Genomic DNA, 22,881 nt, shown 5'->3' on the forward strand with positions numbered 1-22,881 from the left:
GTACAGGCCAGAGGTGTGGGGGGTGGTGGTGAGAGGATTCACCAGAGACAGAGTGGGGAACAGAACTGGCAGATTGAAATACACTACTGAGGGGAGCAGCTGGTGAGTCAGGAGAGGGCTGCTGCGCCATGTGGGTAGCTCCCTGGCCAGGGATCGAACTTGTGCTGCAGAGGCTGTGGATAGCTTCATAGGTTGCATCTTAACCTCTTGTGCCACCAGGAAGGCCCCATGTTAGATGTTTTTTTGATCCTAGTCCAGAAGGTAGCAAAACTAATTCCTGATTAATAGAGACTACAAATGACTCCAGAGGAGACAGCTCACTGGAAATGATATCTGCTAATGAGCACATGAATATGATATATATTATTTATCATATGTCAATATATTATATACGGTGACAATATCTACATGCTTGAAAACATTTGTGAAGGACTTATTTGTGGAAATCATGGAAACAGAAGCAAATTAAAGTAAAATTGGTCCTTTCTTCACCCACTGAAACCCATCATACTCCATACTAAGATTGTCAAACTGGTTTGAAAACAAGATCATTAGCAAAAACCAAAAATCAATTTCTTTAGTTTTATTCCTTAGACTCTGACAAACATGAATAGGACTTGTGGACATGCATATTCATTCTAATATAAAAATTTTATTTATAGATAACAATTATAATGATGCTTATAGAAGAAAAAATGGCAGTTTCTGGAGAGTTCCAAACCGGTTTTGGTTTTTCCAATAGCAGCTAAACTGTACAATGGAGACCTGTTAGGTAGAGTCTCTCTATGGTCATAAGCAAGAGAAGGAAACCACTATCACTACTGTTGTTCATCATAGTCCTTCAGGAGTAGGTGGGCAGATGTGTCCATAACTTGGCTACTATAAATAGTGCTACAATGAATACAGGAGGGCATATATTTTTTTGAATTAGTGATTTTGTATTCTTTGGGTAGACATCTAGGAGTACCATTTCTGGATCATATAGTATATTTATTTTTAATATTTTGAGAAGCCTTCATGCTGTTTTCCATAGGAGCTGGACCAATCTATGTTTCCACTAACAGTGTATGAGAGTTCCTTTTTCTTCACACTCTCCTCAGCATTTGTTGTTTTAGGTTTTTTTTGTTTGTTTGGTGGTTTTTTTTGATGGACCATTCTCACAGGTGTCAGGTGGTATCTCACTGTGGTTTTCACTTGCATTTCCCTGATTACAAGTGATGTTGAACATTTTTTCATGTACCTGTTGGCTATCTGTGTATTATCTTTGGAGACATACTTATTTAGCTCGTCTGCATTTTTCTTGATTGGGTTCTTTGTTTCCTTTTTATTGAGTTGGTCTAAGTTCTTTGTAGATCTTGGATATTAGCCCCTTGTCAGATATATGAGTGCAAATATTTCCTTTTTTTTAAAAAAAGATTTATTTATTTATGCATGCAAAAACTGGAGTACAGGCCAGAGGTGTTGGGGTGTGTGTGAGAGAGGATTCACCAGAGACAGTGGGGAAAAAAACAGGCAGACAGGCTGAAATACACTGTTGAGGGTAGCAGCGGGCGCAACAGGAGAGGTCTGCTATGCCATGTGGATAGCTCCCTGGCCAGCCAGGAATTGAACATGTGCTGCAGAGGCTGCAGCCAGCTTCACAGTGTTGGCCTTCCCTTGTGCCACAAGGAAGACCCAGTGCAAATATTTCCTCCCATTCAGTAGGGTGTCTTTTTGTTTTAATGGTCATTTCTTTAACTATACAGAAATTTTTAGGTTGATGTGGTCCTATTCATATATTTTTGTTTCTGTTTTCTTTGTCTGAACATATTTAAGGTATACTTGATGAACACTGTATATACCCATGAATGAGGATATGCCATGGTGTGTTTTTCTAATTTATATAGATGTGATGGTCAAAAAACAAAGGTAGAATGTGTATAATTAACTGAAAAATGTAAGGAACATCAACAACAAGAAGGTCAGAAATAAATGCTGCTATATCTAAGACTCTAGTGTGGTTAAATAGGAGAGAAGAGGTCAATGAATTATAAAATTTGTTTTTTTTTTATTTTTTTTATAGAGGCATGCTTTATTTATTTGTTTGCTGGTTTGTTTGTTTTGTTTTTGTTTATACATGCACTGGGTACAGTCAGAAGCACGGGAGGGTGAGAGAATTCACCAGAGCCAGAGCGGGGAGCAGAGCAGGCAGAAGGACCAAAGTACACTGCTGAGGGGAGCAGCGGGCGGCAGGAGAGATCTGCGCACCATGTGGGACGCTCCTCCGGTGGCCGGGGAGCAGCCGGGGATCGAACCGGCGCCGCAGAGGCCGCGGGCAGCTTCGCAGCCCAGCGCTCAACCGCTGCGCCACCAGGGAGGCCCTAAAATTTGTTTTTGAGAACAAAAAAGGCAGATTTACTGAAATACACTGCTAAGAGAAGCAGTGGGCGAGACAGGATATAGGATATAGAAGTGTGCCTGAATTACACTAATTTTAACAAATTATTTTGGAGTCATTGAATAGAGATTTGGAGTGAAGGTAGTAATTGGATCTCCTCTCATTTGATTTAGCATGGGAAAATAAACAGAGAAGTGACATTAAAATAATATTATTAAATAGATTTAACATGATTTTTTAAAGGTTTTTTTCTTTTCTTTTTTAAAAAGATTTATTTTATTTATTTATGCATACAAGAGCTTGGGTGTAGGTGCTGGGGGGGTGAGAGGATTCACCAGAGACAGAGTAGGGAGCAGAACAGGCAAATCTACTGACATACACTGCTAAGGGGAGCAACGGGTGAGACAGGAGAGGTCTGCTGCACCATGTGGGGCAGCTCCCTGGCTGGGGATCGAACTTGCGCTGCAGTGGCTGTCAATACCTTCATAGTGCTGAGACTTAATCCCTTGCACCACCAGGGAGATCCAGATTTAACATGAGCTTTTTTTTGGAAGGTAAATTTGTCAGTGCCATGGAGGATAGACTAGAAATAGGGATGGCTGGGATATGGAAGTCAAAACAAGGAGACTCTGGTAGCATTAGGAGTGTGAGTTACTACGAACAATGGCAGTGAGGATGGAGAGGAAAAGGAAAAAGGAGAAAGAGGCCAAAATTTCACAGAACTAGTAAGGCATCATACTTTCCTAAGTACAATTCGTTTAAAACAATCTCTTATTTTTTCTCACATTTGTCTTCACATGGTAGACATTCTTACAATTTTCCTTGGAAGAACACTAAACGAGGAGATTAGAATTCCAGTTGTAAATCTGGTCCAATCACAATTTTTCTATGTGGCCCAAGGCAAGTCGTGTAACCCGGAACATTAGCTTTCTCATCTGTAGAATGAATTGGCTGCAGCAGGCGGACTCTATGACTTTTTCCAGTTGCAATTTTCTTCGATGATAAAAATTTATTATCTTGGGCTTGATTCCAATAAACCTAAGACAACAGACCAATTCAGCTGGAAGAGAAAAAAATAAATGAATTCTGTGGACTAACTACCCACACAGGGCCTGCATGAAGTAGTTAAATATAATCTAGATTAAAAATCGTCTTTGCACATTGTGTTTTCTCTTAATGACAAGGCAGCTGTGCACAAAGGAATAAGATTATAGGGTACTAATTTGTTCTTGCTCTGCTGGGTCCAAAGGCACTCAAGAGGTTCAGTGTTTGTAATCTGAACATTCACAAAGTTCAGGGAAGGAAGAAGGCAGAGTTTGGTTACTTTTGACAAATTACAGGTCTATAGGGACCTCCTATTAAGATGACCCAGAGGAAAATTCAACTTTTTAATTAATCTCCTGTGTTCCTCTGGCCCATGCCACCATCACAGGTAAGACCAGAGGATGCCCCTAGCGATTCATTATAACTCTTGTCATCACTGATTACCCTCTGGTCTCCAGATGCTTCTCTGAAGTAAGACACTAGTGGTTAACAAAGACAGTCATGTTCCCCAATGGATCTTATTAAAACTGTGGTGGCTACATGGTGATTAACTTATGCAGATGAGTTAATGTGGCCAATGAACCAAGCTATTTGTTCAGAACATATCCAGGAGGCAGAGAATCACAGTCTAGTCACATTCAGGAGAACACTGTTTAGCACTTAAGAGTGAATTCTGGGAGAGAAATGAAAATAGAACTCTGAGAATTGTTGCTTTTCAGAAGCACTAACCATGAAATGGCAGATGATTAGAAGATCTTTGTGTAATTCGTACATGTTGCGTTAGAATAGATTACTGGAACAAAAGGAAAAAGTCCTTGCCATTGGGGAGGCCTGGTCAGGCCAAAAGGCTGTACTGGCGCTACTACAGCACACGCACTACCTTTCCCATTTGCATCTATTCACAGTCAACAAGCATCACCAACTCCCTTATTGTGCCCCTTGCTCTGACTCAGCGGCAGATCAATTTTATTCCACTGAGTAGGCTAATTGGAGGGGTGAGTGAGCTAGCTTACAATTTCAAGTCTAGGTGAATGATGGAAATAATTATAGAAATTGTAAGTCAGGAAGGGAGGCAGATTTCAGATGATAAAGAAAGGTTAGATTTTGGTTTGCTTAATATAATGTGTCTTGTGTAAAGAGAATTGAATTTTTTTCTGTAAAGAGGTCACAAGTTTCCTTTGTGGTCCTAGAGTTAATATGACACTTTTATGTGAATCACAACTAACTGTCACATGGTTGCAATTTATTGATCTTTGTGAGATTTCCTTAAATGCTTGAACCAGTAAGTTTTATGTGCATATTTGAGCACTGTTTTGATATTTAGTCAGGGAGTTTACAACTCTGCCTTAGCCTTCACTTCTTGCTTTCACAGACCTTCAAGGTCAGCCCACTGTGAAAGATTAGGGCCCTCTGAGATCTTCAAATGGCCCTTGGCACATTTTTACACTTCTCTATGCTTGTACATAGATTCACAAGAATATGTCTGAGTGTTTCAGGGTCCTCTGTGGACACCTCATTGCTTAGTTTTCACTTTAACTGCTTTTGTCAGCTTCTTTTTTGCCTTACTATTATTATGTCCTCAGTCAATGGCACGTTAAATAACTGGTGCTGATTACTTATAGCAAATGTCCCTGAGGAGAAGGTTGTTTGCAATAAGCAAGCTCTGAATCAGTTCAAGTAAATGCAAGCTCTATCAATGGAGCTATCCAGGGATGCGCCAGACAGGTCAAATAATGACAGTTCTCTGAGAAGTTTCTAGAGGGCTCCAAACCAGTTTTGGTTTTTCTAATAGCAACTAAACTCTGCAATGGAGACCTGTTAGGTGGATTCTTCTATGGTCATATGCAAGAGGGGGCTAACTGCTATCACTATGGTGGTTCATCATAGTCCTCTAGGAACGGATATGCGTTTGTGTCCTTTTGTGTGCATTGTGGTGACCATGTCTAGCAAGGGAGCAGTGGAAGAGCTTTGGGTATTTAGTACTAGTGTCCTTGTTGCTGGTTGAGCGAATTTTAATGTGGGCATGAGTAGTGACGACATTTGTTTGATTAGGGGATTCATTCCCTGTGGGGTGTTTAAACATTATTTCTGGCTGTATAGCATACAATCTTCATTACCAACCTTTTCTGGAGAGTCTGTGAGATACTTTATATCTCATATAGACATATAGACAAAGTGGATTTTATTGAATTGCATCTGAAAATCTGATTGAAAGGGGTATCTTGAGAAAGCCTATTGCTTGATAAAAGTAAGATAGTAAAGGCAATGTGGTAGTGTTGCAGAAAGAAACAATAAGGTCAATGAAAAAAATATAAAATCAAGTTAATAGGTAACTATATACACATAGTTATCTAAGCTCTATGTATATAAAAAATGGTACCACAGATATATGGGGGAAATTAATACAGTGTGGGGAAAACTGTCTTTTACTCTATGGAGAAAAATACAATTGCATCTCTTCTTATACCATATATATGCAGATATTTATGAAAATTTCAGATGAACTAAAATTAATTGTAAAAGAATAACCCATGAAGATAATAAAATACAATGTGGAAAGATATATTTGTAGTCTTAAGGAAGGGAATGACCTTAAATCAAGATCCCCAAAACTTGAGTCATAAGGTAAAATGTGATAATTTTGACTCCATTAGAATTAAGAATTTTTATTTATAAAGGGACATCATACACAAATTTATTAGGGGTATATTAGAAAGTATTTGTGGTATTGAATATATCTAGAAATCTATATATGAGGTACTCCTCTCAATTTACTAGGAAAAAACTGAAGACCTAATTCAGAAATGGGCAAATAATTTGGATGGGTAATACTAAAAAGGAAAATGCAAATGCTCAATTTAGGAATTAAAATGAGATTCCACACTCAGCTTACTGGTAGAATTTGGGCAGTTTAATAATTTTTATAATACCAAGTGTAGAGGATTTGGAAAGCCTGGAGTGCTTTTTCACTGCTGGTGAAAGTGTAAATGACTTTTGTTACTTTGAATGATTAATTACTGAAGTTGAATATGTGTATATACTATGATGATTGGACAATCCTTGCTGGATACATATCCCAAAGAAATTTTTACACAGGGAACATATAGAAATATGTTCATTTCTGTGTTGGCATGAGCTAGAGGCAGACTATGAATTCTTCACTACAGGATTGTATAAGTAAATGTGGAGGAAGCACATGGTAAAATAGTGTGCAGTAGTTAGAAACTTTTCACTAGAAGTACATAACCAGTAATAGAAAAAAGAGTGTAAAATTACCTATAGTTATATACCACTTGGCTTCAGAAAAATATTGCTTCAAAACTTAATCAGCTTATTTGTATAATTGTATTCTCCTTTTGTTTCCTTTTATGTTTCAGTTGTCAGAAATTTGGAGCTCAATAGCTAGGTTAGTTCTTCCACTAAATGAATATGTGCCCATTTGTCTTTGATTTTTTTCCCTTCTAATTTTATAATCATTTTGGAATTCTGTATTTGGAAGATTTTGAACGGGTCATAGTTGTCAATGAAAGGCTTTGTTGAGCCCAAACAATTATTAAGGACTCTTCCAGAAAAAAGAGAGAAAAGATTAGAGAAATAAGTAATTTCTTCTGATGTGGGAGAGAGTGTGAAATAAGAAGGAAAGCAGATGATTCAAGTAACCATCTTAGGATGGGGAAGAAAAATATTTCACTCCATGGAATTATCTGTTCCAGTACCCACTCACCCAAATGAAGAACATCTTTGGATAACCAGAAACCTTTCCTAGGAGGCAGTTGTTTCCTCTATAGCCTGATATCCCTATGGAAACTGAATAAGGATGTGAATTTTGGACAAAAGCAAAGGATATGAAGACTGTTTTAGAGGCTGCCTGGGTTTCCAGCAGTCCTTAGGTGGTCCACTAGGTGGTGGGGGAGCACACAAAAACTAGCATATGAGCTTTGCCCACAAATCTTTTTATCTTCCTTTTCAAATAAAATTATCCCAAAATTTATATAAAACAATAAAAAGCTATAGGGAGAATAAGTCCTGCTTAACAACAGGGGAGATAGTCTCAGACTACACAGTGATAGCAGGTACTGTACAAAAGATTTCATCTCCAAATGCAACCTTAGGGTCTACCTTGACCCACTTGTCTTTTGGTTACAGAAAATTATAAATGAGATTTTCTTTCTGTTCCTGTTCTAGAGACCATCCTGGATGCAAAGAATCAGCATTGATGGTTATGTTTACAGTATAATTTTTACTCCTGAAAAAAGCCCATCTCTCATTTATTAGTTACTAGGGTTTCATGATCATACTTTTTAATATGTTAACATATGATTATATCACATATGATAAGTTCAGCATATCTTTTGTGTGGATACATCACTGTGATTTGAAGGCTGAAGCAGGCTTTCATATCAATTATGTGACCCCCTTTCTAGAGCAATAAAATTTGCACAGCTCTGGTGACTTTTGAAAGTATACATTCCCTTTTAAGATGACCTTCTCGGAACAAGCACCTTTGAAGTCACTACTAAGCAGTCTCCCAACTGTAGTCACCATCTGAAGTTTGCAGATTCTGGCTGTGATGTCGCTGACACAAAGAAGAAAATGCAAAATAGGTGGCTTTAAATCAGCTTCCCTGGGAGGAACACACTTGCAGCAGAGACCTGAGACTGGTTGTGCATGGGCATGGCTTTGCAGAACCCTCTGGAAGCAGTGTGGCTAGGGGTCCTCCTCAGCTTTCTCTGGAAGGGTGAGTTGACTCCTTCACCAACTGATCTTTCCAAAGTATATGCCATTGTTTCAAAATTTGGGCCAATATTTTGGAAAAAAAAAAAAAAGGTCAGATTTATTGATACTCACTTTCCTAAGAGGTGAATTAGCAAGCTAAATAGCAACTTAAAACTCACAACCTGAGAACAGCATTTTATAGTGCTAATCATGTATTAAAATAAAAATAAGGATTTACTACAATGAAATGAACTTCTGCACTTTGAGTCAGTGTTTTAAATTTCAGATAGTTGGATCTTTAAAAGCAAATGCACCTATTAAATAGTGAACTCTAAATATTTAAACAAATGTGTATAGAAAAGATAGGGGGTTCATACAGGTCATGGGTTCTTTAAATATTAGGACTAAGCTCTTACATGATCTAAAATAAATGACGTATATTTACTTTCCTTATATTGATGAGATAAACAGCTTATATCATAAGTATATTAATAATAACATTGATAATCATTTTGTCTATTAAATATTTTCCAAGCATTCTATCAGTGTTTTGATGTTATTTTATTAAAATCTTGCAAGAATGTCAAAAAAAATTGCAAAACCTTCACTTGTTTGTGGTTCATTTATTCATTTATTTATAAGTCTCAATCTTCTCTGTTACCTGCAGCTACAGAGAGCAAAGACCAAGTACTTCAGACTTCCACTGTCTTATCTTCAGAGGGAGCTGTGGCGGAAATCTCCTGCAATCACTCTATATCCAATGCTTACAACTTCTTCTGGTACATTCACCTCCCAGAATCTGCTCCAAGACTCCTTATTAAGGGCACAAGGACTGTTCAGCAGGGACGCTACAACATGTCTTACGAGCGGTTCTCCTCGACACTGTTCATCGCCCAGGTGCAGGTGGCAGATGCTGCCACTTACTACTGTGCCCTGGAGGACACAGAGTCAGGGAACCCATGAGGAGCTGAACAGAAATGGGCAGAGATCACAACCTCTGCAGGAGGTGGAAAAGAGATGAGCAAGAACTGCTTTCTCCCCCTAATGTAGTGTCCCCAAGATTTTCCTCCTGGAACAGCTATCAGAAAACCTTGACCTCTAGACATATTCTATATTAGCAAAAGTACATAGGAAAATATGTTTTTTGAGGGTGATTCAATAATGGTCTTTCAAATAGTCTTCTTGGTAATTGAAATGTTTTTGATTCATTTCTTTTGAGATTTAATTAGATTAATTTCTTTGCCCGTACACAATAACTGCTGATGAATTTGTGGTAGGGAATGAAAGGTGTGTCAGCTTTGTTATTTATTTTTTTCTTGTTCTCTGTGCTTATATTTTAATTATTTTCTGCTAGCTTCAATCTCTTTGCTGGAATATTTTCAAGGCATTTCTGTTTTGTAAGGGGTAGTTTAATGAACAGAGGAAAACATAATAGGAAGCAGAAAGACAAGGAATGAGTGAGTGAGTGGCCGCTACCAACATCCCTGAGTTCGAAACACAATCATTCTCTCAGGATACCTTGCTATGACCTAAATATAGATCCAGTGAGGATGCCGGTGACGATCAATATTGAAATAGTAGTAAAACTCAATCTCCTTTTTCATTTTAATTCTCTAGGTTAGGCCAGTGCTCAGAAATCTGTATTCTCTGTGAAGGTCTTTAGTGGTTCTGCTGCTCAGTCAAGTTTGACCTGGGGCTCCGACGCTCTGATCCCAGACCTTGAGACTTGAACCTCTGTTCTCTACCATTTTTCACTTAGATTTATATAAAAGCTAGCAGTTATTTAAAAGCCAGGAACTGATCCCCACAGTGGCAGTACACAGCAGGCCCTCAGCAGGTGTTTACACATGGGATAAAGAGTGAAGGGCAGAGTGCTGATGGCAAAAGAAAGAACATTCTGGTAATAACTGTCACAAAGCTTTCCCAGGATGTCTTAAACAACTTAAATCTAAATGCAATTTTTTTTAAATCAAAATGACTTTTTGAGAAATCCCAAATCCAGTTAAAAATTTTCATACTTTTCACCATACACAAAAATTAGTTCAAAATGTATTAAATCTTGAATATAAAATCTGGAAACACCAAGTATACATAGACTCAGCAAAGCTCTTTGATGTCTGCCTTACTGACGTCATGTGGATGCACATCCATCAATTGGGAAGATGATCCAAATATCTCTAATAGATACAAATATAAATTGGTATGTGTTTGTACTACTTCTTAGGTATAGTCTATTTTGACGACTGCCTGTTTAAAAGTGTATTAACTTTATCTTTTGAACCAAATGAAATATCTGAGAAGAGGAGCCATGAGAACTTATTCTTTTTTTTTTTAAGATTTATTTTATTTATTTATGCATACAAGAACTAGGGTGTAGGCCAGAGGTGTGTGTGGGGGCGGTGAGAGGATTCACCAGAGACAGATTGGGGAAAAGAACAGGTGGATTGACTGAAATACACTGCTGAGGGGAGCAGTAGGTGAGACAGGAGAGGTCTGCTGTGCCATGTGGGTTAACAACCTGCCCAGGGATTGAACTCATGTCACAGTGGCTGGTGATAGCTTAATAGCACTGAGATTTAACCCCTGTACCACCAGGGAGGCCTGAGAACTTTTCTTTAAGAGTCCTGCATGGTACCATGTGTACTGCAGTTACTCAATAAATGGTAAGTAAATGTGTGGCCCTCTCAATGCTTTGCAAGCAAGGAAAAAAGACAGAAAAATTTTGGTCATACTAGGGAGTCTTTTCCAGTTCACTGAGGAGTACGTGTGCGGTATATTGAAAATTATATTTTTTACATTGGCGGGTTTAAATTTTTTTGTATTTATTTTCTACATCATTGTTTATTTTTGTATAATATTTGATTTCTCCCCTTTGGTGTAGTCCCCGTGGTTCTCCCACCACAACAGCCCCTGAGATCCATCACCACAGTCCCTTGTATTCTTCCTCACCTGTTTTGACCCCTCTCCCGCCCCCTCCCCTGCTGTATGTACATTCGTGTTTTGATTCTATCGTGTAAACTGTGAACAACTAGTCTTCCTACTAGGTTTTTCCAGCTCACATGCAGAACACTAAAGGCATTATTACCCAAAGGGGAAATGAAATAAAAGAGAATGAAATAAAAGAAGAGGAAAATGTGATGGGTGGGAGAGGAACTGCAAAGAAGAGGGCATCAATGACAGCTCAGCCTGAGAGATGCAACACTGTGAAGCTCTTCATACCCTGGTGACAAGGGGAGAGGGCCTCCTTTCACATGACACTTAAGTCCTCTTTGTTTTCAAGTCCTGAGAGTTTATATGCATGTAAATATTGCCTTTTTTTTTAAAAGTAATATGCGGTTTATTTTATTTATTTTAAAGATTTATTTATTTATTTATACATGCACTGGGCACAGTCAGAAGCGCGGGAGGGTGAGAGAATTTACCAGAGCCAGAGCAGGGAGCAGAGCAGGCAGAAGGACCGAAGCACACTGCTGAGGGGAGCAGCGGGCGGCAGGAGAGGTCTGCGCGCCATGTGGGACCCTCCTCTGGTGGCCGGGGAGCAGCCAGGGATCGAACTGGTGCTGCAGAGGCTGCGGGCAGCTTCGCAACCCAGCACTCAACCGCTGTGCCACCGGGGAGGCCCTATTGCCATTTAATTTTACTTCCCATAAAAAAAAGGCAAAATACAGAATTCCTACATGAGAAAGCTGTTGTCGTGGTCCTGAGAATGTATATAGACAGGCAAGCCTGGGCACTTACATAATGGGCTAAAGCAGGTGGCACAGAGCTGACCAAGTCTCCATTGAGTCTGCCCAGGAGATGCTGGTTGTATTGGCATTGATGGCAAAGTTTCCTTGGGACAGTCTCTGGGCTCACCCAGGCTCTTCAGCTGTCTGAGGACCTCACAGGGGTACTTGCATCTGCCAGTGGTGCCATTCAAGGCACAGCTCATTCTCAGGATAGGGCTTATCCTGCCCTGCTCTTGGGGATCCCGGCTTCTCTGACCTCACCTGCTTCAGAAATCTCTAGACCATGTGGATACCATGATAAATTGTCCATAGAAATGTTAATAGTTTGAGGCTCAGAGAACTTCCAGGTTGGTGACTGTGTGGGGGTGCCCTGAGAGGTCAGCTGGAGGAGGGGCCATGGAAGCTTCGTGCTCTTTCTCCACATCTTCCCTGGCACATCTCCACATCTTCCCTGGCACATCTTCATCTGTGCCTTTGTTGTGTCTTGTAATAAACTGGTAAACAGAAAGTAAACTGACTTTCCAAGTTCTGTGAACCACTCTAGCAAATTAATCAAAACCGATGAGGGAGTTGTGGGAACCCCTGATTTATAGCTGATAGGGTGGAAACACTAAGAGCCTGGACTGTGACTGGCATAAGAAACAGGGCAGGAACATTCTTGTGGGATGAACCCTTGCCCTGTGGTACCGACTCCACCTCCAGGTAGACTGTCAGCACTGAGTTAAATCAGAAGACACCCAGCTGGTGTGGCAGGATTGCCTGATGTGGGAAAAATCCTATACATCTGGTGTCAGAAGTGTTCAGAGTATGGTGGTAGTGAGAGAATAAAGAGGTTTTTTCTTCACTGTATTCTGAGTCTGGCTCAAACCCCACACTGCCGTTGCTGAGGGGTCTTTTCTTTCTCTGCTGCTACGAAGATCCCCACGGTTTTTGATTGTGTATTCCTCAGTCAAATGTGTTACTCTTCCAACATGAGCATAATTTTTTTTAAAGATTTATTTATTTATGCATACAACATCTGGGGTATAGGCCAGAGATGTGGGGGGTGAGAGGATTCACCAGTGACAGATTGGGGAACAGAACAGGTAGACTGACTGAAATACACTGCTGAGGGGAGCAGAGAGCGAGACAGGAGAGGTCTGCTGCGCCATGTGTGTTGCTCCCTGGCCTGCTGGGGATCCAATGCACGCTCCAGAGGCTGCGGATTACTTCATAGTAATATAATACTTCATACTTAACCCCTTGCACCACCAGGTAGCCCCAACCAACATGTGCATATTTATATGTGTGTAGTTTATGATCATTCCTCTTTCTGTTCGTTATGGAAAATGTGAACACCCCAGTTCTGTCTCTGTGAGGAGTCCTGGAAGCCCTGGCAGCCCTGGCAGGTATCTCCACAGCAAAGTCGTAGCGCTGCAGGTGGGCACTAGGGGGCATTGCTGTTTGGGTACAAAGAGGAGCAACCTCTTGCTCCTCACAGAGCAGTGGAGAGCCTGCACCAAGAACTTGCTCAACAGAGAGGATTCAGGTGCCAGAAAGCACCAGGTTGCCTGAAGAAGGGCCATTTCTAAAAACACTGCTGTCACAGGGATGGTCCAGCTTTGAGAGCCCAGCCTCTGGGTGAGGCCTTATCTCCAGTGCAGTGGACTGTAAAGGAGCCTCCCTGCAGCACACCGGAGCCATGGCCTCTGCATGTATCTCCACACTTGGGATTCTCTTCACACTGAGTGAGTAACATTCCTTCCATTTTCCGCTTGTATTGTCCGCTTACATTCTTTTCAGTAGCTTCACTGACACACTGTGGGTTTATTTACAGGTGGACTGAGAGCGCAATCTGTGACTCAGCCAGAAGATCAGGTCACTGTGACCGAAGGGGACTCTCTGACTGTGAAATGCACCTATTCAATTTCAGGGATATATTCCGTATATCTCCATTGGTATGTCCAATATCCAAGCCAAGGCCCCAAGTTCCTTCTGAAATACATCGGCAGGGACAACCTGGTTAATGGCAGCAATGGCTTTGCGGCTGAATTTAACAAGAACCAGACCTCTTTCCACCTGAAGAAACACCCTGTCACTGGGAGCGACTCTGCCGTGTACTTCTGTGCTGGGGAAGACACAGTGGAAGGGACTGCAGGGGGAGCAGAACACAAACCCCAGGGCAGTAAAAACCATTTCCCTGAAGACTTTTAAGTCCCTCCACAAGCGGATGATGTGGCTCCAGGATGATGTCACTAATTACAACTAAATTACAATTGAAAGCCACAAAATTTGTTCATTTAACAAATGTCTGTTGAATCCTTATGTGCTAGATAATGTGCTAAGTCCTGGTCATAACTGTGGAAAAAAAAAACCTATCCTTTGTATGTGCCAGGTGTCCCCAGTGTTCATGAACTCATTTAGTTCCTAGCTATTATCATCAGCTTCACTCTACAGATGAAGAACTAAGGCACCAAGAACTTAAGCAGCTCACTCAAGTCACAAAACTATTAAATAGCAAATTGAGATGCAGGCAGTCTCTCTCAGGCGTGGGTCTCATCCTCCTCTTAGTGCAGCCCACTGGAGGTGTGAGGCTGAGATTTCAGCCATGGAGTACCCTAACTTCCAAAATGGTCCTTGACACAGAAGAAAGGGTTGGTTAGAGGAATGAACAGTAAACTAATGACTCAAAAGTAAATGCTAAGATAGAGGATTACACAAAATGCTATGTGAGATGAGAAAGTAGAGTGGTGTAGCTGTGAAGGAGAGAGAGAGAAAGAGAGGTTGCATAAAGGAAGGAGAATTGAGGTATGTTCCTTGTATCCTGAGAATTTCAAGGGCTTTTATCATAAATGGGTGTTGTACTTTGTTGAATGCTTTCTCAACATCTATGGATATTATTATATGGTTTTTATGTTTCCTTTTGTTGGTGTGTTGGGTAACATTGATTGATTTTCGGATGTTGAGCCATCCTTGTGTCCCTGGAATAAATCCTACTTGGTCGTGGTGAATTATCTTATGGATGCATTGTTGGATTCTGTTGGCAAGGATTTTGTTGAGGATTTTTGTATCAGTGTTCATTAGGGAGATTGGCCTGTAATTTTCTTTTTTTATGCTGTCTTTGTTGGGTTTTGGTATTAGTGTAATGCTGACTTCGTAAAACGTATCTGGTAGTATTCCTTCTTTTTCAATTTTTTGAAAAGGAAGGAGAAATGAAAGGAAGGGAGGGGGCCTCCACGGTGTCGCAGCGGTTGAGCGCTGGGTTGTGAAGCTTCCCCGCAGCCTATGAGGCGCCGGTTCAATCCCCGGCTGCTCCCCGGCCACCTGAGGAGGGTCCCGCATGGTGTGCAGACCTCTCCTGCCGCCCCCCGCTGCTCCCCTCAGCAGTGTCTTTCGGTCCTTCTGCCTGCTTTGCTCCCTGCTCTGGCTCTGGTGGATTCTCTCACCCTCCCACGCTTCTGACTGTACCCAGTGCTTGTATGTATAAACAAACAAACAAATAAATAAATCTTTTAAAAAAAAAAAAAGAAAGGAAGGGAGGATTTGAACAGTTAAGTCAGCTCCTACACTCACATCTCATGTGTGCCCTTGAGAGGCACTGCTGCTCCTCTGTCACTCTCCCTGCCCAAAAGAAACTTTTTTTTTTGGTCAAAGACACACAATGCTCAAGCGTATTTCCTGCTCAGAAAGATTCTCCAAGGTCAGACTAACCAGCAGCTGTTTTCTTTTCTTTTCTGGTTTTTTTTTTTTAAGATTTGTTTATTTATGCATAAAAGAGCTGGGTACAAGTCAGAGGTGTGGAGGTGAAAGGATTCACACAGAGACAGAGTGGGGAACAGGATGGGCAGACTGACTGAAATACACTGCTGAGGGGAGCAGCAGGAGAGACAGGAGAGGTCTGCTGCACCATGTGGGCTGCTCTCTGGCTGCAGTGGCTGCGGATTGCTTCTTAGATTCCGTCTTAACCCTTGCACCACCACGGAGGCCCCCCTCAGCTGTTTTCAACATGTGGTGGTGACAGGAGGTCATGGAGGGAAATGGGAATCTATATGCTCTCATTTTCTGAGGTGGCGGGGTGGGGGCACCTGTGTTCCTTAGAAGTTCTGTTTTGATATTTGGTCCTGGTAGTTGGTCTGGTTTACTTAGAAGAAGAAAGTGAGCCCAACATTCTTTTTTCCTATGCTTCTTGGAAAAACTATTCCCTACAATTGGGTAACTTTTAGGTAAAACTAGAAATCTAATAGCATTTCTTTTAATAATATTCATTTTTTAAAATTAACCTTTATCTCACTTCAAGAACTCTGGAAAGAGACTAAATTAAGAATTAGGAAGTATAGGCTTTCTTTTCTGATTGTTCTAGGTGTCTTGTGACCCTGTATAAACCATTTATACTCTATGTGCCTTGTTTCCTAATTAATATGATGGAGGTAATTGGAACAATTTTAGTAAAGATTGTTGTGTATGTAAGAATGTGTCTTAGACTGAAAAAAAAGGGGTGTTAAGAGTGACTTAACAATCAGATAATGAGGTCACTGCTATAGGCTGCATGTGTGTGTCTCCTCATTCATATGTTGAAACCTAATTCCCGATGTAATATTAGGGGGTAGATCCTTGGGGCAGTGATTAGGTCATGAGTGGGGGAGCCCTCATGAATGGGATTAATACCCTTTAAAAGGGACTCCAAAGTGCCCAACGCCTCTTCCTCCATTGAGGATAAGCAGAAAGATGGGAGACTCACCTGATGCTGTGTCTGCTGGCACCTTGATCTTGGACTTACCAGTCTCCAGAATTGTGAGAAATAAAAGCCCTGAACTGCCTCTATGTGAACTAAGAAGAAAATAAACTATCCTTAACTTAGGCCTTTGTCATTTCATTTAGACCTTTGTTCTAATCCCTTCCTCTACACTGGAAAATCTGCTTTTAGGAAAAGACCAGTATGAACTTATTACACCATGCTTACGCTGCATTGAAGCAAGAACACTTTTTTTATTTGTGGGTTCATTGTTTTGGTCCCTAAAATATAATTTTAAGCATTTTAAAGAAGGCAGGGGTAGAAAATATATTTTGGGACACAACAGTTGCCCAGGTTTCCCTGAGATCACTAGTTGTAGATGGACACCCGTGCCATCCATGTGAGAACTCCCCCTGCCTGGATGCTAGGGGACACCTTTCCCGAGGGAAACTGCGCTCCTCACGACCATCTTGTGCTCCAGTCAGCCCTCCCTCCTCGACTCTTTGACTGTATAGTAAGTTTCACCGGGTTCTCTGTAAGAATCCAAAGCCCCTCAAGTGAATAGGTGCAGTTTAGCTATTCTTCATCTTCTCCCCTTCCCAAGGCAAAATGAAGCACATTTGCTCCTTTTTTAATTTGCTGTATCAAACAATGGCTCCACCATCCATCAGGTGCTACCACTCTAGATCCCAGGTCTGTCCAGATACAGTTTCTGTCGCCTCTTTCCACTCTCCTCAGGCTTTCCTGGGTTCATCCCACCTTTTCCCTTACATTTCAGTGTGGGTGCCATGCCTACTGGGAACTCTTCTTGGCATTCCACAAGCGAAGCAGGCCACACACCTGACTTACACCCAGATAACTGCTTAGAAATCTCCTGCTTCTGGGCCTCCCTGGTGGCGCAAGGGGTTAAGATGCAACCTTATGAAGCTGTCCACAGCCACTGCAGCACGAGTTCAATCCCCAGCCAGGGAGATACCCACAAGGTGCAGCAGACCTCTTCTGTCTCATACGCTGCTCCTCTCAGCAGTGTATTTCAGTCAGTCTGCCTGTTCTGTTCCCCACTCTGTCTCTGGTGAATCCTCTCACCCCCCATACCTCTGGCCGTACCCTAGTTCTTGTATGCATAAATAAATAAATCTTAAAAAAAAAATCTCCTGCTTCTGTACTCCCTGCTTGCTTCAAAGTGCAAAATGTACCCCTGCTTAGAAAATAAATACTCTGTTACCTAATTGCTCAGGGCTCAGACTTTGGAGAAAGATCTCCTTTGGGCCTGCCTGCATAAATATCTTCCCTCCTCCTCTCTAGTGCTGCCTGGTTCCCTAACGGAGTTCTGCCATAACACTTTCTCACTGGACTACTGGGTCTTTCTTGCCATTGAATGTCCAATGTCTAGCTCAGTGTCAGACCCAAATAAGGACTCCACAAATATTGTTTTAGAAAACGGCTAATTAACTAGTCTTAAAATACTCTTACTCCTTAATCCAGGATATGCCCTTGGTTGAAACCAGTCTAAAGAAATGATAGGAAGCTTAGTGATTTATGTACTAAGGTATTTATCAGGATATTTCTCTAAAAGCCAAATATCTCATGCTAGGAAAAATTGGTAAATAAATTATTGTATATATTTATCATGGAATATTTTGAGGCCATTAAAATTGAAATTTGATGTGCATGTTTGATAGGTAAAAATATTTGGGAACATTAAGTTTAAAAAAAACCCCCTAGGCTAGTGTGTGTGTGTGTGTGTGTGTGTGTGTGTTTGTATACATGCACATGCAATCTTGTTAAAAATATTCATTTGTAGACAAATGGTTGAAAAGAAATATACCCAAATATTATCAAAGGTATTTTTGGGATATGACATTACACATGATTTTTATTTTTATAATTTTCCAAATTCTGTATTTAGAATTCATTATTTTAGCAATAAGAAAAAACCCCACTTTAAACAATTTTAAATATTCTTCTGGTAGATGGCTCTTGCAATAGGACAGGATTTTCTTAACTTCAGGGGCTTTCTAAAACTTACTTTAATAATTGTTTGATTTTTTTTACTATAATGTGCATAACATTAATGCATGTAATACACTACTGTGTTTATCCAGATTTTTTTTTAAAGATTTATTTATTTATTTATACAAGCACTGGGTACAGTCAGAAGCGCAGGAGGGTGAGAGAATTCACCAGAGCCAGAGCGGGGAGCAGAACAGGCAGAAGGACCGAAGTACACTGCTGAGGGGAGCAGCGGGCGGCAGGAGAGGTCTGGGCGCCATGTGGGACCCTCCCCAGCAGCCTGGGATCAAACCGGCGCTGCAGAGGCTGCGGGCAGGTTCACAGCCCAGCGCTCAACTGCTGCGCCACCAGGGGAGGCCCTATCCAGATCTTTTTGAACTCAAAAAATGATTTTTTATAGCATAGAGAGATCTCAAAAATTAAAAATAGAAATTTTATAATTTTTTTAACAATCCAGTTATCCTACTCCTGAGTATTTGCCAAAAATACAAAGACACTGATTTGGAGATATGTATGCACTCCAATGTTTACTGTAGTAGAATTTACAATAAGAGCTGGAAACAACCTAAGTGCCTGATGACAGATAATTGGATAAAGAGGATATTGTATATATACACAATGAAAAAGATAAGCCATTTGCAACAACATAAATGGACATTGAGGGAATTATGCTTAGTGAAATAAGTAAGACAGATATAGACAAACACTATGATTTCCTCAGGTGTAATAGATAGAGAAAAACAAATGGATGAATCAAATAAACAAACAAAAAGCCTTTGAACTATAAGGTCAGTTAGTGGTTACCAGCGGGATGGAGGACAGGAGATGGGTAAATCAGGTAAAGGGTGTGGTGCTAGAGGAATATGAAGTAACTCAGGTTCTTTTTCATCTCCTGCAGGTTCAGCAGACTCAGCAGGTAGTCTGTATAGTGGCGCAACCAGGCACAGGGCAGGCAGGGGGTTGGGGGACTGAGAAGCTGACAGTGACCAAATTCCCCAGCCTCCAGCAAATCTTTACACCTTCTCTCTGGTATACTCTCATGGTCACGGTCTTCTGGAACCTCTCCTCCTCCTGTAACCATCCTTCTGTCCCTGGCCTCCAGGCTCAGGTGTGCACACTCACGCACGCCCACACCGATGCTCCAGGTGTCCACAGTCAGACACACATTCCCTGTGCCCATGCTCCCAAGCGCCTTCTGCATTAACATGATCAAGGCCTCCGGTGATGGCCACAGGGGTTAATGGCATAATTCCATTTACCCTACAGCCCACAACCTTGAATGTATATTGAATGTACTCTGAATGCTCGAAAATGCATCCTTATGTGACTATGAGCACATAACTGGCCCTGTGCAGGCTTTGTCCTTGAACAGTATAAAAAGAGTGGACAAAGGACCCCTGGAGCTGCTGCTGCTGCCGCCTACCTGCCTGTGTGGCAGACAGAGGCTCCCCGCTGCTGCCGCCTGTATAACCTGCCGCCTGCTTAGCATTTAAGGCATGTCCGAGTTCAGAGTGAACATTGGGGGGGTTATAGAACCAAGGGATTTTATTGATGAACCTAACGTAATATATCCACATGCTGAGTTTTAATGGTGCACATCTGACACTATAGTCAGATTCCTTTCATTTTGTAGCTTAAAATCTTTTAGAAGAGTTGAGCTAAGCAGAATCAAATATGAAGGGCCCTTAGTTCTCCCTTCCTCCCTCATTGCCAACTGTGGTTCTTCTCTCTCCCTCTCTCCTCCAACCTCCCCAATTTATTCTCCAACTTTCTCCAATTGCATTCCCCTGAACCTTGAGAACTAATTGTGTTACATCTCTATTAGAGTCTCTGTGCCCCTCCCAGGTTGATAACACCAGGACATGCATCTGCTGGTTTTCCATTATGGGTTGTGAACCTTGAAGGAACATTCCTGCCTAAGACCATCAACAATGTAACTCTTGATTTTATACTGCCCTGCCTTCCTTACCTGGGAGTGCAAAGCCCCTCACTTCCTTCATGTCCACACCTCCTCACACTCCTCCATGCTGTATAATCACAGCAGCCCCACCATTTGGGGAGCTGGCTTATCTTAGGGTATTAGTATTGTCGATTCCCTGGTGACTACCTCATATAATAAACTCCTTTGTGAAAAGACTGTGGTTCAGATTTTGACTCTCTGGGTTGCAAATGAGAGGCTTGGGTTGGTTGTTTATAAAACTTTTATGTTATAATCCAATGTTACTTCAATAATAAATTTTAAAAATATTTTTAAATGACAATATTAACATTTATGAAATTGAAATAAATTATAGCAAAGAAAAAATACCTTTCAAAGAAGTACATATGTAATATATAATTATTAGCATCATGTTTAATTTGCTATAGTGTTATATAAAGTATTACAAACTGGGTGACTTAACAAAATTATTGTCTCACAGTTCTGGAGGCTCGGCGTCTGAGATTAAGGTGTCAGCAGTGGTTTTCACTGTGAGGGAGGATCTGTTGCAGGCTGCTCTCCACAGTTTGTAGATAGGCATCTTTTCCTGTGTGTCATCACATTGTTTCCCTATTATTTGTGTCTGTCTCTGTCAGAATTTCCCTTCTTTTACAAGACACCATTCAAACTGGATGAGAGTCCAACCAAATGACCTAATTTTAACTTTATTAGAACTATCCCTAAATAAGGTCAAATCCTGAGGTCCTAGGAACTAGGATTCTAGCATCTACCTGTATTTTTTTTTGAGGGGGTGAACACAATTCAACCCACAACACACCACTTTCATTCCAAACGCTAAGACATGGGAAAAATTCTAGTGTTTCTCTCTCCAGTTGCTTGTTATCCTGTAATACTCTCCTAGGGGAGATGATAAATGCCAAAACAGAAACATCAAGTTGCGCTTGTTGGCTTGAAAAGATAAGATCATTTTGATCTTATGATGTGTCCTACGTTAAACATAGTTTGTATTTGTACAGAACACTGCAGTTTAGAAAGAATATTCTCATACTCCTTTAACTGATTCCTATAATCTTTTGTAGAGATGAAGAAACCGCCTCTTACAGGCTAAGTAATTTGCACAAAATTGCACAACCAGCAAGTGGAAAGAATTGCCTACATGTCTGACTTTCTCAGTGTTTCTACCATTGTACAAACTGTGACCAAGTTGAACTAACTGCTACTGCATTTAACAGAGAGATAGGATGTTCTGTAAGTTGCATGAATCTGAGACTTAACTTCTGAGAAATTTCTTCTGTCCAAGTATAATTACCACAAGGGGTCGCTGTTGCAATGAGTTAAATCTAAGCGTAATCCTTTCATGCTTTGTTTTTGTAAAAGGTGTCTCAACATCTTTAGCTGTCATAACTACTTCATTTTTCTTCCATTTGATAGTGAGTGCAAACTAGATATTTATTCCATACTTTGTAATATCTATTCTGTCAGTATGTTATTAGAAGTCATCAGAATTTATAGATGTTTTGCATGAAAAGTGGAAAAATTGCTCACTGACAATACATTGGGCCATTTTGGACCTAGAAGAGGTACCCTCCAGATAGTTCCTAGAGACTTCTTGTTCCCATGTTATATAAGCAAAACCCTCAAACAACACACTTCTATCTTTTCCACTTTAATGGGACTAACTTGTTTTAATCCCTGCAGTTGGCTGGTTCAATTAACATTATAGTGTCTTTTGGATTTGGCTCTTTTCCTCAGTGACTGTTTTCCAAAGCTTTTTGTCACTGCCATTGAGTTTATATTGGAAGTTTCTTAAAGAATGAGTAAATGGTTTTTTTTTTCTTTTTAAATCACATATATATTTTTGTACAACTGCTTTATGCTGGCCAAGGTGTTTTGCAATTGACTCAAATGAGAGGAAGGGAATGGGAAGGAACTACAAGTTACTATTGATTATATGCCATAGGCTGACTCTGAAGGAAATATTATTGTCCCTGTTTTACAGATGAAGAAACTGAGACCCAGAGGATTGCTCAAGGGTACAAGATGGCAGAGCAGTTTCTACAAGTAGGGTCTAAGTCTGTCGGTCTCGGAACCTTTGCCTTCTTCACCTCTCTTCCTCCCTGGTGAGGTGAATGGCTACACCTCAAATGTCTCCCTTGAGCTGGTCGGTCGGTACAGGTGAGGGGTCTGCTCCCCTGTTTATTAAGTGAGATCTAAGAAGCAGATTTTAGATGTGCACTTAGTGAAATGGTAAAAGGACCCCAGATGTCAGGGATGAAAGGTGCATTTTATGCTGCCTCTTTGGCTGTTTTGTGGAATAAGATTGCGATTCCCTATTTCTTCTGGCTATCTGGGA

At 40.8% G+C, this 22,881-nt stretch overlaps 1 gene segment (V, D, J or C); it reads left to right on the top strand.

Moving 5' to 3' along the window:
* The first annotated feature begins 8,095 nt into the window (after nucleotides 1-8,095).
* LOC311175340 (T cell receptor alpha variable 2-like) lies at nucleotides 8,096-9,100 on the top strand. The segment is given in 2 exons: nucleotides 8,096-8,159; nucleotides 8,805-9,100.
* Nucleotides 9,101-22,881: the final 13,781 nt, after the last annotated feature.

This window comes from Talpa europaea (assembly GCF_964194135.1).
Source record: "Talpa europaea genome assembly, chromosome: 8".
NCBI classification, from domain to species: Eukaryota; Metazoa; Chordata; class Mammalia; order Eulipotyphla; family Talpidae; genus Talpa; species Talpa europaea.